Source organism: Oenanthe melanoleuca, chromosome 1, assembly GCF_029582105.1.
Source record: "Oenanthe melanoleuca isolate GR-GAL-2019-014 chromosome 1, OMel1.0, whole genome shotgun sequence".
Classification (NCBI taxonomy): domain Eukaryota; kingdom Metazoa; phylum Chordata; class Aves; order Passeriformes; family Muscicapidae; genus Oenanthe; species Oenanthe melanoleuca.
In genome coordinates, this window is record NC_079333.1 from 110292805 (window position 1) to 110309601 (window position 16797).

The 16797-nt window shown below is 44.8% G+C and overlaps 1 protein-coding gene and 1 long non-coding RNA gene across 2 annotated transcripts in view; both read left to right on the plus strand.

The window, feature by feature from the left end:
• Positions 1-16797, plus strand: part of RUNX1 (RUNX family transcription factor 1) — a 172603-nt gene that overhangs the window by 8609 nt on the left and 147197 nt on the right. The window lies entirely within an intron of this gene.
• Positions 11518-12418, plus strand: LOC130249819 (uncharacterized). Its single transcript, XR_008839860.1, has 2 exons — positions 11518-12002; positions 12138-12418. It is a non-coding gene; the product is annotated as an uncharacterized LOC130249819 (long non-coding RNA).

A 16797-nucleotide genomic window follows, 5' to 3' on the forward strand; every position in this document is an offset into this window, starting at 1 on the left:
GGGTTTCACATACAGCATGCCTGGAAACTGAGTGTGAGTGACTTGCCAAGGTTAAAGACCAGAGACAGGGTGAACTTTTGGGGTTTAGAAGTGATGGATCATTGAGATTTTGGAGTAACCATCAGAACTTTTAATGCTGGGGTGGTTTTTTTTTTTCCTCTAATAGGGATTGCAATGGAAATAATAATTTTTGGGAGCAGTTCCCCAGGGAATCGGCACAGCCCTGAGGCTGCCAGAGCTCCAGGGATGCCCAGGCTGGGATTTTGGGGGGTCTGGGCAGGGCAGGGCAGGTCTGGGTGATCCCTGTGGGTCCATGGCTCTGTAAATCCCATTTGGGATAACAAAACATTACCAACATGAAGAGGGATTCAGGGTTCCCCTGTGGGGTGAATTTCTAGGAAAAGATGATTGAGAGTCACGTTTTCCTGGGGGAATTAAGGCAACTCAGGATTTTGTGTGCATGGCACCTGACCCAAGAGTCAGGGAAACACTGGAAAGACCTGGCTGGTGGCTTTGGGTGAGCCCTGGGATGACTCTTGTGCCCAGGTCAGCAGTTCCTCTTCTAGCTTTTTTTTTCTTTTTTTTTTTTTTTTTTTTTTGCTTTGGAGAAATATCATGGAATTATGGAATGGTTTGGGTCGGAAGGGAGCTTAAAGTCACCCAGTGCCATGGCAGGGACACCTCCCACTGTCCCAGGCTGCTCCAACCTGGAACTGAACATTCCAGGGATCCAGGGGCAGCCACAGCTGCTCTGGGAATCCATCCCAGCCCCTCCTCACCATCCTAGGGAATGATTCCTAATTCCCAATATCCAATATAAGCCTTGATTCTGGCAGTGGGAGCCATTCCCTGTGTCTGTCCCTCCATTCCCTGTGTCCTGTCCCTCCATTCCCTGTGTCTGTCCCTCCATTCCCTGTGTCCTGTCCCTCCATTCCCTGTGTCTGTCCCTCCATTCCCTGTGTCTGTCCCTCCATTCCCTGTGTCCTGTCCCTCCATTCCCTGTGTCTGTCCCTCCATTCCCTGTGTCTGTCCCTCCATTCCCTGTGTCCTGTCCCTCCATTCCCTGTGTCCTGTCCCTCCATTCCCTGTGTCTGTCCCTCCATTCCCTGTGTCCTGTCCCTCCAGCCCTTGGCAATTGTCTCTCTCCATGTTTCCTGCAGCTCCTTCAGGCCCTGCAAGGCCACCCTGAGCTCAGCCCAAAGCTTCTCCTGTGCAGGTGAACAATCCCAGCTGTGCCAGCCTTTCCTCCCAGCAGAGCTGCTCCATCCCTCTGCTCATCCTGCTGCCTCCTCTGGTTTTTTCCAGCTCCCTCCTGGCCCTCCCTGCCCTGTTTTGCCCCATTCTCAGTTTGTGTGAATATAAAACATCTCTGTGTGAGCCACAGCTCCCAATTCCAGCTGCTCATTTTCCAGGTTTTTTAGGGCATCTCCCTCTCAGTCCTTCCCTCCTGTGGCTGCTCCAAGTTTTGGGCACATCCCTGAGCCACGTGCAGAGGGACAAAGCAGCTCTTGAGGTTTTGGGGTGTTCCTGCTTTGATGAAACCACCACAGCTGGAGATCAAAAGCACTTTTTAACCAGCAGCAGTTGGAGGTTTTTCATCTGTCTGAGCTCCTTTCCAGCCTTTGGTAAAGCCCATTCCAGATGTTCCAGATCCCAGAGTCTGAGGGGATCAGGTGTGGGGCCAGGTCAACCTTTATACAAATTCCTACATAGAGGTTTTATTTAAAAAAAAAACCAAAACCAAACATGATTAAACAGAAATTTGTGACCAGATTTCAACTCATTTCCAAAGGAAATCTTTCCCCTCTTCTTTATTTTCTGCCTGAACTCCCTCACTTGTTAAGGTGAAAAGCTTAAATATTTTAAAGCATTGCTGGATTTTTAAATATTTTTGGGTTGTTTTATTATTTTTTTTCCCTGCAGAAAATTAAGTCCTCTCTTATTTGAAACAGCAGTTCAAAGAAGGATGAGAAATTAAATAAATAACCTGTAGAAAAACACCAGCTGTCCTATTTTAGGATGTCTTTACCTGCAGCAAAACTTCCCTCACTCCTTTTTCTCTGGTGAGAAAACAAAGCACCTCGTGACTGGGGCTGGGAGGAAATGCTGCTCTTTGCAACATTTGCCACCAACCAATTCACCCAAACATTTCTAGCTCATGACTTAGGTTGCAAATTTTGCTGCTGCTTTGCATTTCTGCAGCTGGAGGCCAACCTGCTTTGAGTTATCATAAAAATGAAGGCAAAAAAATAATAATAAAAAAAATAAACGAGTGGATTAAAGATTTGCCTGAAAAATAAAAATCTATTTTAAATATTTTTTTTTACCCAGAATTCAGTGCAGAGGAGGGGGTGAGAAAGTCAGGAAGGGGAAGAAGATTTTCATTGTGTGAAATTAATTCTTTCAAGGGCTAAATGAATTAATTCTTTCAAGGGCTAAATAAAATTCTGATTTAGGGTTTTTTTAAATGAAACCTTGAATAGCAAAGCCATTTTTCCTCTGTTTTTGGACTGGGGGCTGCATTTTCCAGCTGGAATGGGGGAATATTCCCAAGCAGCTGGAGCTGCCAGGATTTCAGGGTGATGGAAATCTGGAAATCTGAGGCCCAGCTGCTGATATTTGAGACACAGGTGTTTGGAGCTGCCCTTGCCCATGAGTTAAAATAAAGGAATAGAGAAAACTCCCCCAGGTTGTGCTCCCAGAATAATCCACTGGCGTTTTTCCAGAGTTTTTTATTTATTTTTTTTTTTTATTTTTGGAAGCTCAGTGTTTGAAGTGAATCCCCCATTGTTCATCCTCCTGGGTTATTAAATTATTGTCCTTTCCTTCATTGGTGTGGCCCAAAGAAATGGAATTGCTCTCTTTGATCCTGGAGCTTTTTTAGAAAGTCAGGAAGGGATCATGGAATCATGGATGGGTTTGGGTTGGGAGGAACCCTAAAAATCCTCTCATTTCAACCTCCTTCCATTATCCCAAGTCCCAGCTTGGCCTTGGACACTTCCAGGGATGGGAAATCCACAAATTCTCTGGGATGGAAGGATTTGCTTCTCCTGGAGCTGCTGTGCTGTTCTCCTCTTCAATTTCTGAGTTTACACAGAGTCAACAAGTGCTGTACACATCTCCAAAATTCCTGATTTTTTTCCCCAAAATCTCACATTGAGGACTCTGTGCATAGATCCCACTGGATCAACAAATTTCCTTTGGGATCTTAATTTCCTTTTTCCTCTCCTAGAGGTTTCCTGCCCGAGCCTGGCCCTGCTAATTTTGGCAACCCAAAACTCGAAAGTGGCGTGTGCTGGGCGTGGGAGGGAGAAAATGGAAGGGAAAAAAAAGAGAATTATTTCTGAACTGGTTTGTTGGTTGTCACTTTTTCACTGGAACAGATGGGGTGTGGTTGGTGAAAAGGAGGGTGCTGAGCCCAGGGAAGGTTTGGGGAGCTCAGGGCAGGGCAGGGCTGTGGGGAATTGCTGGGCTCAGCCCCTGCCCGGGGACCTGGGGCACTGCTGGAGCAGAGCTGGGACTGCTGGGAGCCTGCTGTGCACGGGACAGACAGACAGGGACAGACAGACAGGGACACACAGGGACACCCAGGGACACATGGGGACAGACAGGGACAGACAGACAGGGACACACAGACAGGGACACACAGGGACAGACAGGGACACACAGGGACACACAGGGACACACAGGGACACACAGGGACAGACAGACAGGGACAGACAGACAGGGACACACAGGGAGACACAGGGACACACAGGGATAGACAGGGACAGACAGACAGACAGGGACAGACAGGGACACAGGGGGATAGATAGGGACACACAGGGACACATGGGGACACACAGGGACAGACAGACATGGACAGACAGGGACACCCAAGGACACAGAGGGACAGACAGGGACACAGAGGGACACCCAGAGATGCCCAGGGACGCTCAGTGACACATGGGGACACACAGGGACAAATGGGGACAGACAAGGACACCCAGGGACAGACAGACAGACAGGGACACACAGGGAAACCCAAGGACACAGAGGGACACATGGCGACACACAGGGATAGATAGGGACACCCAGGGACATCCAAGAACACCCAGGGACACTCAAGGGCACATGGGGACACACAGAGACACTCAGGGACACCCAGGGACACACGGGGACAGACAGGGACAGACAGACAGGGACAGACAGACACACCCAGGGATAGGCAGGGACATAGAGGGACACCCAGAGATGCCCAGGGACACATAGGGACACATGGGGACACTCAGAGACAGACAGGGACACCCAGGGATACACAGGGATAGACAGTGACATCCAGGGACAGACAGGGACACCCAGGGACAGACAGGGACAGACAGGGATGGGGGTGGGTTGATTGCTTTGAACAGCCCAGGCAATTATTCTATTGATATTAATGTGAAATATTGAAATTTAAATGTAAATAAATCCAAATATTGTTAATAGAGACCTGTGCAATGTGCTGAAAACCCCTCTTGTGAGAATTTGTCATCCTTCTTCTAGCTGAGCCTTGCTTTAGTGGGAAATTCCAAAAATCTTTCATTGTAAATGTGCAAAGCCACTAAAATTCTTCTCCTTGGAGGGTAAAATTTCAGATTGAAGCCTAACCTGAATTAAAAAAAGCAATCCAGCAAGCCAGGAGATGCTGTCCTAGGCAGAGCCAGGGCAGCTGATTTCCTGCAGACAGGGATGTGCTCTGAGCTCTCTCAAATCCAGGAGGGATTTAACCTGCTGGAAGCTTTTTCCTTCCTCCAGGAATCCAAAACCTCCCCAGGCTGGGAGCTCTGGCAGAGCCTCTCAGCCTCTTTTCATGACAGCCAGAGGAACTTCAGCCCACTTCTGCTCCATCAACTTTAGTAAAGTTGGCCCACAAACCACAAGAGCTGGGGGAGGGCCAGAGAGAGAGGGGAGAGATCACACAAACTCTGCCTCAAAAACACAGAGCAGCCTCAGAGAGGAGCCTGCACTTCGGTTTGTGGCACCCAAATCCACCCTGAAATGCTTCAGAATAGGATATTCCTCCTCTCCGTGGATGAAGAGTGAGGGAAGGATGATCAGATCATGAGCACAGCACTTCTGAGAATGGCAATTTTACTGAAAAAAAAAAAAAAAAAAAAGTTCTGAGCCCAACTATCTCCCAAAAGATCTCGTGTTTGCCTCGAAATTCAGATTGAATCAAGCTGATGTTTGAATCAGAAATTTCCTGAGCACCACACTTTATTTCAGGGCTCTGATACTGTACCTCTCCAGCTGCAATCCACTTCAAATAAAAACCACAAAGAAAATCCAGGGAAAAAAGTTACTTTTGAGCAGCAGGAGAACTTGAAAATGCCAAGAGCTGTTTTTGGACATTAAGCTGGGTCCCTTCCAGCTCAGGATATTCTTGATAGACTCCCTCAAATCCTCCCAGGCTCCAGCATGGTTGTGGCACATGGAGACTTCATTCATGCATTTTAAAATGATTTCTTCTTTTTTCTGTTTTTTCATTGCAGAAAATAATTGAAAAGTAAAACTTAAAAAAAATAATTCCAGAGATACTTTTTTTTTTTTTTTTTCCCTGATCCCTCTGTTGATACAGCACTGGGAAGTTCCAGAAATGTTTTCAGGGTGCAGAGCTCTGCTGGAAAACCAGAGCTGCACCTCTGGCACAGGGAATAACCTTTGCCCAGGGAATTATCAGAGCAGGGGCAGAGCTTGTTTTGTATTTCCCATCTCTCCCTTCTGGGTTAAAATTCCAGGCTGGTGCCTTCAGGGCAGGTTTCTCTGGTGTGACCTTGGAGAGCAGAATGTGCTCCTTGAGGAGCCTGGGCTGCAGAATTTGGGGCAGGAGGGATGGAAATGGTGTCAGGATTCAGAAGCTATGAGGACAAAATCCCAGAATCCCAAAATCCCAGAATCCCAAAATCACAGAATCACAGAATCCCAAAATCCCAGAATCCCAAAATTCCAGAATAACAGAATCCCAGAATCCCAAAATCCCAGAATCACAGAATCCCAGAATCACAGAATCTCAAAATCACAGAATCCCAGAACCACAGAATCACAGAATTCCAGAATGTCAGAATCCCAGAATCCTGGAATTCCTGAGGCTGGAAAAGCCCTCCCAGCCCATGGAATCCCAGCTGTGCCCTGTCCCCACCTTGTCCCCATCCCAGAACTCTGAGTGCCACCTCCAGTTTCTCCTTTGGCTTTTTTTGTGACATTTCCATGAATCCAGCCCTCACTCCAGCAAAGTGGGGCTGCACAGCAAAAAAATCATGGAAATCTGCCTGGAATCATGGAATGCTTCATGCTGGGAGGGACTTTTGAGCCCATTTCATTCCTTCCCCCTGCCACTCTCCCTCCCAGGCTGCTCCATCCAACCTGACCTCGGCCAGTTCCAGGGATGGAGCATCCTCATTTTTTCTGGGCTCTCCAGAGATATTCCCTTCCTCAACAACAAAATTGAGGTGAAATCATTTAAAAAAAAAAAGAGGAAAATGAGAGCTTCACCCTACAACAGCACCAAAAAACCCCTTTTTAAAATTTTTTTTCAGTTGTTTTTCTCAGCAGGAAGGAGCTGAGAACACACCTGCACTCACTTTTCCTCCGGGGAAAAAAAAAACAAAAAACGCAGAGAGGCTCCAAGCTGGCACAGAGCACCCCAAAAACCTCTTCTCCTCAGAATCCTGGGCCAGCTGCTGGCCTCCCTGGGGCATCCTGTTTGCAGGAAAACAAGTGGCAGTTGCAGGAGGGTTGCAAGAGCGAGCAAACCGCAGCCCTGCCTGGGGCTGATAAGGCGCAAAGCTCTTGCAGCAGTTCCGTCCCCGCTCCCCGCGGTGCCTTCCTGTCCCCTCAGCCTTCTCTCGGAGCTGCTTTTTATTTTTTTTTTTTATATTTTTTTTCGGTTATTTTGGTTTCTCAGAAGGGACAGCAGCTCAGGAGGGGCGTGGGTTTGGTCCCTTCCTCGTGGGATGGGTTTGAAAATGTGTGTGTGAGGGAATTTATTCCTTTCCATGAGGATGCTCTGAGCTGGGGTTGGGAAATGAGGATTTAGGGTTTGGAACATTTGTTTAATTAATTATGGGATTATTTTGTCAAGAGCTGGTGCTGGGATGGATGGGGCCAGGCTGTGCTGAGTTTCCTCAGAATATCCAGGAAAAGCTGAAATCCAGGAGGAGCAGGGATTGCTGCATTTGTGGGGAGGGAGCTCTGGGAGGTGGATTTTGGATTTTGAATTTTGGATTTTGGTGGATTTTGGTGGATTTTGAACTTTGGAGCAGGGGGAGAAACAGCCAACGATTCCTTTATTTCTGTCTGAGGGAATTCACTCCTTTCCACAACCATGCTGTGAGTTGGGGTTGGGAAATGAGGATTTAGGGTTTGGAACTCAGGAATGAAAAGTTGAAAAGAGTGTAAAAAAAAATCATGGAATCCCATGGTTTTCAAGAGTTTGTACCCACAGCTGTCACCCTGCCAGCCTGATGTCCCCAAGCCCTCTCTTAGGCTGAGTCTAACCCATGCTCAGAGCATTTCTAGAGGAGACGAGGGTTTGGCCACTGCTCGTGGGATGGGTTTGAAAATGTCTGAGGGAATTCTCTGCTTTCCACGAGGATGCTCTGAGTTGGGGTTGGGAAATGAGTTTAACTAGTTGGGAAATTTTTAACTAGTTGGGAAATTTGTTTAACTAGTTATGAGATTATTTTGTCAAGAGCTGGTGCTGGGATGGATGGGGCCAGGCTGGGCTGAGTTTCCTCAGGATATTCAGGAAAAGCTGAAATCCAGGAGGAGCAGGGATTGCTGCATTTGTGGGGAGGGAGCTCTGGGAGAGACCTGGAGGTGGATTTTGGATTTTGGTGGATTTTGGATTTTGAATTTTGGTGGATTTTGGATGTTGGTGGATTTTGAACTTTGGAGCAGGGGGAGAAACAGCCAACGATTCCTTTATTTCTGTCTGAGGGAATTCACTCCTTTCCATGAGGATGCTCTGAGCTGGGGTTGGGAAATGAGGATTTAGGGTTTGGAACATTTGTTTAATTAATTATGGGATTATGTTGTCAAGAGCTGGTGCTGGGATGGATGGGGCCAGGCTGTGCTGAGTTTCCTCAGGATATCCAGGAAAAGCTGAAATCCAGGAGGAGCAGGGATTGCTGCATTTGTGGGGAGGGAGCTCTGGGAGGTGGATTTTGGATTTTGAATTTTGGATTTTGGTGGATTTTGGATTTTGGTGGATTTGGTGGATTTTGGTGGATTTTGGTATTTGGAGCAGGGGGAGAAACAGCCAACGATTCCCTTATTTCTGTCTGAGGGAATTCACTCCTTTCCATGAGGATGCTTTGAGTTGGGGTTGGGAAATGAGGATTTAGGGTTTGGAACATTTGTTTAATTAATTATGGGATTATTTTGTCAAGAGCTGGTGCTGGGATGGATGGGGCCAGGCTGGGCTGAGTTTCCTCAGGATATTCAGGAAAAGCTGAAATCCAGGAGGAGCAGGGATTGCTGCATTTGTGGGGAGGGAGCTCTGGGAGGTGGATTTTGGATTTTGAATTTTGGATTTTGGTGGATTTTGGTGGATTTTGAACTTTGGAGCAGGGGGAGAAACAGCCAACGATTCCCTTATTTCTGTCTGAGGGAATTCACTCCTTTCCATGAGGATGCTGTGAGCTGGGGTTGGGAAATGAGGATTTAGGGTTTGGAGCATTTGTTTAATTAATTATGGGATTATTTTCTCAAAAGCTGGTGCTGGGATGGATGGGGCCAGGCTGGGCTGAGTTTCCTGGGGACATTCAGGAAAAGCTGAAATCCAGGAGGAGCAGGGATTGCTGCATTTGTGGGGAGGGAGCTCTGGGAGGTGGATTTTGGATTTTGAATTTTGGTGGATTTTGGTGGATTTTGAACTTTGGAGCAGGGGGAGAAACAGCCAACGATTCCTTTATTTCTGTCTGAGGGAATTCCCTCCTTTCCACAACCATGCTGTGAGTTGGGGTTGGGAAATGAGGATTTAGGGTTTGGAACTGAGGAATGATGAGTTGAAAAGAGTGTCAGAAAATCATGGAATTCCAGAATTTGGATGAGGACATGGGAATGGATTTTAAGGATCATCCCATTCCCACACAAACCATGGGCAGGGACAATTCCCTGTCCCAGGCTGCTCCAGCCCCAGTGTCCAGCCTGGCCTTGGATAATTCCAGGGATCCAGGGGCAGCCACAGCTGCTCTGGGCACCCTGTGCCACATCTTTTCACTAAAAAAAAAAAAAATAAAATAAAATAAATAAATAAAGCTTGGCCTTGACTGAAATGTTTAATTTCCCTTCATGTTTTCAGTCACCCTGAGCACTGCCCCAGGGGCTGTTGGCAGAGCAGGGGATGGTCCAGGCCCATCCTCTGGAAGCCAGGACTAAAATCTCCTTCCCAAAACCCAAAAAATCCATTTTTGTGCAGCCTGACCCTCAGTGGCAGCTCAGTCATTCCCACCTGTGGCTGTGGTTGGTGTTCCAGTCAGCAGCTGAGCCGTGGGCAGAGCTCTGGGACAGCCAGAAACCAAACAAAATAATAAAATAAATAAATTTTAAAAAATAAAATAAAATAAAATAAAATAAAATAAAATAAAATAAAATAAAATAAAATAATAAATAAAATAAAATAAAATAAATTCTTGCTAATGATCAAGAAGCTGCAGCTTGGAGGGTGTGCAGGAGAATTTCCTGCTCTGCCTCCCTCATCCTTTGTCCTGAGTGACGCAGGCTCTGCTCTTCCAACAAATCCCTTGGGAGAAAATGGGAAAAATGGGATTTCCAGCCAGCCAAGGAAGGGATTGTCCTCACCTCCAGTCCTGGGAAAGTTTTGAGCACCACAAGAAAATAAAAATAGAAATAAAAATAGAAATAAAAATAGAAATAAAAATAAAAATAAAAATAAAAATAAAAATAAAAATAAAAATTGAATAGAATAGAATAGAATAGAATAGAATAGAATAGAATAGAATAGAATAGAATAGAGAAAAAATAAAAAATAAAAAAATAAAAAGTAAAATATAAAATAAAATAAGATAAAATAAAATAAAATAAAATAAAAAAATAAATAAAATAAAATATAAAAAATTAAATAGAATAAAATAAAATATAAAATAAAATATAAAAGATAGAAAATGGAATAACAAATAAAATAAAATAAAATAAAATAAAATAAAGTAATATAAAATATAAAAAAATAAATAGAATAAAATAAAATATAAAATAAAATATAAAAAATATAAAATAGAATAAAATAAAAAATAAATAAAATAAAATAAAATATAAAATCAAATTAAAATAAAATAAAAATATAGAATAAAATAAAATTATAAATAAAATAAAATAAAATAAAATAAAATAAAATAAAATAACATATAAAATTAAATATGTTACCTATAAAATTAAATTATCTGTGGCTTGTTGAAAACCTTGAGTGGCAAAGCCATTGCCTGCTGTCATCTCCACCTGATCCCATCATTTTCTACCCTATTTGCAGGAAACTTCCCCTAAAACCTGGTTTAAAACCAGCTCTAAGCAAGAGAGGCAGGTGCTGGATTTTAAAGGGAAATCTGCTCATGAGTGTGTTGGAACAGGGAATTATGGTGGGTTTGCAATTCCCTAAATCCCTGGATTTGGGATTTGGAGCAGCCTGGGACAGTGGGAGGTGTCCCTGCCCATGGTTTGGGTTGGAATGAGATGATCCTAAAAATCCCTTCCAGCCCAAACCATCCCATGATTCCACAATTCCAGTTTTTAGGGCTAAATCACCTGCATTATTCTTCTTTCCAAAGTAAGCTTCTCATTAAAAGTAGATTTCAATTCTCATTTTTCACATTGATAGGAAAACTGCATTAATCTGGAAATTATTGACTATATCCTACAAAATGCACAGTGGGGCAAGAGATCATTGTAAGATCAGGATAATCCTATTGGGGTGCCTAAATCCAGGATTAAAAAAAAAAGAAAAGAGAGAAAATCCTGCTCAGTTGGATCCCACTGTGAGCAATCCCACTGGTCCCAGAGCAGAAATGACAAGTGGTGGCTTTGCCAGTGGAAAAGCTGGAGTGGGACTCTGGAATTTGGCTCCCCAGGGAATCCCAGGCTGGGATTTTGGGCCAGAATTCCCTGATCCTTTTCATCCCTTCCCATTTAGGATATTCCAGGATTCTCTGCTTTGCAGTCCAAACAGGAATTTTCCCCCTGTTCAGCTGAATTCTTTCCCCTGGGTCAGATCCCTGATTTCCAGCTGGGCTCAGCTTTCCCTGGAAATTAAACCAGCTTTTCCCAGCTCAGGGGCATTCCTTGGGTGTGAGGAGCATTCCCAGAGTGCTGGAAACTCAACAAAAACCTCTCCAACATCATCCTAAAAAAAAAAAATAATCTGGAGCAAAGCCAAGGTTTTCCCTCCCTCCCACAGCCTCATTTCCTCTGCTCCCAGAATTTCTTTTCCTTCAGGGAAGCAGCTCCAGATCAAGGTGTGCATTAAACTGGGTTTAATTCCAACCACAGCATCCCAAAAACATCCCAAATCCTTCCCTAAACTCTGCTTTCTGCTGAAGTCACAGAAGAAATTGAGTCTAAGTCACTTTTTATCTGAAATATTTCAGCCTGGGGTAAGGGAAAGGAAGGAGTTTCTCTTCCTATTTTTCTGGACTTGGCAGATTTGTGCAGGAAATAAAATTAAAAAGAAAGAGAAACTGCCTGAAGTGAAAGGGAGGAGAGGAAATCTTGTTTATAGCTGGTTCTAAACCTGGTTTTAGGGAAAATTAAGTACCTGAAGTGAAAGAAATGAGAGAAAATAATGCTTAGAGCTGGTTCTAAACCAGGTTTTAGGGCAAATTAACTGCCTGAAGTGAAAGGGGGGAAAGGAAATATTGCTTAGATCTGGTTCTAAACCTGGTTTTAGGGCAAATTAGCTGCCTGAAATGAAAAGGAGGGAGGAAATATTGCTCAGAGCTGGTTTTAAACCAGATTTTAGGGAAAATTAAGTACCTGAAGTGAAGGAAATTAGAGGAAATCTTGCTTAGAGCTGGTTCTCAACCAGATTTTAGGGAAAGTTACCTGCCTGAAGTGAAAGGGGGAAGAGGAAATCTGGTTTTAAACCTGGTTTTAAGGAAAGTTAGTGCCTGAATTGAAAGGGGGGAAAGGAAATTTTGCTTAGGGCTGGTTTTAAACCAGGTTTTAGGGAAAGTTAACTGTCTGAAATGAAAGGAAGGAGATGAAATCTTGTTTAGATCTGGATTTAAACCAGGTTGTAGGGAAAGTTAACTGCCTAAAGGGAAAAGGAGGGAGGAAATCTTGTTTAGAGCTGGTTCTAAACTTGGTTTTAGGGAAAGTTTCCTGCCTGAAGTGAAAGGAAGGAGAGGAAATCTTGCTTAGAGCTGGTTTTAAACCTGGTTTTAGGGGAAGTTTCCTGCAAATAGGGTAGAAAATGATGGGATCAGGTGGAGATGACAGCAGGCAATGGCTTTGCCACTCAAGGTTTTCAACGAGCCACAGATAATTTAATTTTATAGGTAACATATGAGAATTTGGGAGCGTAAATTGAATTTAGATCTTGCTTTGCCAAGGTGGGGAAAGCACTAAAATTAAACTTCCAGGCCTGGGTTTCTCCTCTGGAAGAGCTGGGGAGGATCAGGAAAACCTTCCAGTGCCTAAAGGGGCTCCAGGAGAGTTAAATCCTAGAATTGATGGGGATTTCTGGAATCCTCTTCAATCCCTGGCTGAACAAACTTATTTATCTCCTTTTTTATTTTTTTTAAATTTTTTTTTTTCAAGAACTTGGTGTTGGCCCAAGGAGGGAACAGAGCATGAGAAACCACTCTGCCCTTGTGGGAAAAAAAAAAATAAATTCTGGTGGCTGGGGAGAGTCTCAGGGCAGGAAAATCAGGATTTAACTCTGGATATCTCCAGTTTGGGAGGGAAGTTCTGTGTCAAGAGCTTGTGGAACTTGAGCAGAAAAATTAAATCTCCTGAGTTGTGTTCAGTGTGGTTCAAGGAGGAGGAGAGGAAAAGAAACCTAAAAATAATCCTAAAAAAACCCCAATTTTTCCAGTTTTGTGGAGTGAAGGCTGAGGAATGCACAGTTCTTGTAGCAGAGGGAGTTTTCTCAGCTGTCTGGGGAAGGATTTACAGCTCAGGGAGCCCCATTCCAAAGGGATTCCCTCTCAGGACACAGCTGCTCCTCGGATTTGTGGACATGTAAAATAAAATATTAAAAAATAAGTTATCAAAATGCCCATTTTGGATAAGCAGTGTGAATAGAAACCAAGACATGGGATAAAAAACTCCATTATCTCAATGTCCAGTGGGCATTTATTACAAAAGTGAGGATTTATTTCATTTTCTTCTCTTTTTTTTTTTTTTTTGCTTTTCTTTTGGATGTGCAGACAAATTAAATTACTCAGAGAGGGGAGAAAAATTCAGTTTGATCTGCCTTCAGTCTGGATCTCAAAATGTGCTGCTTTGAGAGACAGGAGCAGCAGTTTCCTGAGTCATAAATTGAGTCACACAGACCCCTAATGGTGTTTCCAGCACTGCAGACAAGCTCTTGAGTCAAAAACTGAAACATTTGAAAATAAACCCGAGCTTTTGGCAGATTTCCAGGGGATTTGTCATGTCCTGTAAGAGTCACTTCAAAGGCACAGCTCCTGCCCCTGGCTCTGTCCATGAAGGGAGATGTGCAGGAATGGGAGTTACAGGATAATAATTGCATCCAGGGAATTCCAAAAAGCAGATTATTGCACCCTAAAGCTGGAAAAATGTTCTTGTCTGAGAGGCTGATGGAGCTGAGCTGCCACTGCAAGGCTTCACCCATTTGTGGTGATTTCACATTAAATTCACATTGTGATTTCAATTAAACATCTCTGGTTGTTACCTTGGCTGGATCTCCTGAGGATTTCCAACAGCAGAAAGGGATTATTCCTAAATAAACAGAGAGCCCACATAGGACAAAGAGGAAAATCCTTGGAATTATCCAAGGCCAGGCTGGAGCAGCTCTGCTGGGAGGAAAGGCTGGCACAGCTGGGATTGTTCACCTGCACAGGAGAAGCTTTGGGCTGAGCTCAGGGTGGCCTTGCAGGGCCTGAAGGAGCTGCAGGAAACATGGAGAGAGACAATTGCCAAGGGCTGGAGGGACAGGACACAGGGAATGGAGGGACAGACACAGGGAATGGAGGGACAGACACAGGGAATGGAGGGACAGACACAGGGAATGGCTCCCACTGCCAGAAGAAAGGCTTCTATTGGATATTGGGAGTTAGGAATCATTTCCTAGAATGGTGATGAGGGGCTGGGATGGAATTCCCAGAGCAGCTGTGGCTGCCCCTGGACCCCTGGAATGTTCAGTTCCAGGTTGGACACTGGGGTTGGAGCAGCCTGGGACAGTGGGAGGTGTCCCTGCCATGGGTGGGATTTAAGTCCCTTCCATCCCAAATTATTCCATGTGGGAAGTTGAGGAGCTGTTGGTGTGAATGGCTTGAGTCACTTGAATCCAATCCTGCCCAAAGTTTTAGGACTGATCACAGAATATCCTGAGCTGGAAGGGACCCCCAGGGTTGGTCATGTTTTGTTATCCCAAACGGGATTTATAGAACCATGGACCCACAGGGATCACCCAGCCCTGCCCTGCCCTGCCCAGACCCCCCAAAATCCCAGCCTGGGCATCCCTGGCAGCTCCTGGAGCTCTGGCTGTGCCCATTCCCTGCCCAGCACCCTTGGGAGAAGCACAAACTGCTGGGTCAGGGAGATGAGGAGTGAGTTGGCTCCTCATCCAGCTGTGGATTTGTTTCCTGGCAGTCCCAGCAGGATCTGGGCTCCTTGTGTGTCCTGCAGGGTCCCCTCTTCCCTCTGGAGCAGCTCCTTGGGAATTCTGGGGGATGGTGAGTGGCAAAATCCTTTGCTTTCCCTCTTTTTCATGAATCTCAGCCTTCACAGCTCTCCCTGAGTCACCTTTCACAAGCAATAAATTCACCCAGCCACAAAAATGCTGCTTTACAGGAAAGCCTTGGTGCCGTGGTTGATGCCTCCTGCACCCTGTGCCAACACCACAAACATCCACAGGAGCACAGCAGCATCCAAGGCAGCTGATGGGAAATATTTCAAATAAGAAGAAGGAAAAAAAATCCCAGAATGAACCCAGAGACTCCATCTTTAATTTAAAAAAAAAAAAAAAAACAAAAAAAAAACAAAACAAAAAAACAAACCCAAAACAACCATGCCCAAACCTAAAGTAAATTTCCTGTACCTTTGGTTTATTTGTATTTTTTGGAGCAGATTTGGCTGGAAGTTGCATCCAAATGACAATGAAAATGAAATTCCAAAGGGAGTGGAGGATATGGAAATACCCCACACCTGACTGAGATTCCAGGAATGTCCCGTGCACTGTCCTGGAGCTGATGGCAAGAATTAAGACCATGGGGGACAATCCAAAGCATCATTTGTGCTCTGGGGAGGGAATCTTTAAATCCTGGAGCTGTTTTCCAAGCCTGGATGGTTCCAGAGCTCCCACACCAAGGTGGAACTTGCTGGGTGAATTTCTGACCTCTCTCTTCCATTTCTCCACCACCCTCCTCCCTCTCAGAGAAAAGTCAGAGTATCAATTATCCACCACAGCTTTCCTTGTTTTTGTGCCTGGAAACAGAAATCCCACCCACCCTGGGAAGGTCTCATCTTCCTTCCTTCCTTACCTGAACACTGATTTTTGGAATTTTTCTCCATTTTGAGAAAAATGGACCCTACAAAGGGATGTGGAGCTGTCATGAAATAAGTTTGAGTTTCCAGTTGGAATTATCCCTGCTAAAAGATCTCGTTAACACGAGGGCTGACTGTAAAAAAAAGGTCCCCACTGTGAGGTTTGGGGGTGACAAAGGATTGGAGATCAAGCACAACCTGAGGTTGCTCAGTTTTCACCAAAATCCTCCCAACAAGGCTGAAAATCCCATTTAATGTAAGAAAAGTCATCATGGAGATTTGGGACAACTTGTGGCATTGCCCAGGGTGTTGTTCAACCCTGGGAGTGTCTCTCCAGCAGCTTTTAAGAAGATAGAAGAAGATTTTGGGGGAAAACAAGGGAAGGAATGAGCTCCTGGGTCTGGATTTCGGGAGCTGGATGAAGGATTCAGGGGGTGCAGGGAAGCAGAGCAGGGATGAGCACTTGTGGGGTGCCCCCAGAGTTTGCAGGGACACCCTAAAGCCACCAGGAATGGGATGGGATCCTCCACAGGATGGCCCATCCCACAGATTCTGCCAAAAACTGGGAATTCCTTCCATAGACCACATGGTGGTTGATTGTGGCGACTGTGGCCATGTCCAGCTGGGAGAACATCCCAGTCCAGAAAGTGCCAAATCATGGATGGGAGGAAGGAGATGAGTTGGGATTTGCTATGGCAGGTTTGGGATTTGCCGAGGGATTGTGGAGTTCTCATCCCTGGCAGTGCCCGAGGCCAGGTTGGACATTGGGACAATGGGAGGTGTCCCTGCCATGGCAGGGAGGGATTTATGAACTTTTAGATCTCTTCCCAAACCATGCCATGATTCCATGATTTCATGATTTCATGATTCCATGATTCCATGATTCCATTATTCTATGATTCCATGATTCCGTGATTCCGTAATTCTATGATTCCGTAATTCCATGATTCCATAATTCCATGATTCCGTGATTCAGTGATTCCATGTTTCTATGATTCCATGATTGCACGATTCCGAGATTCTATGATTCTATGATTCCGTGATTCAATGATTCCATGTTTCTACAATTCAATGACTTCATTCTTCTATGAC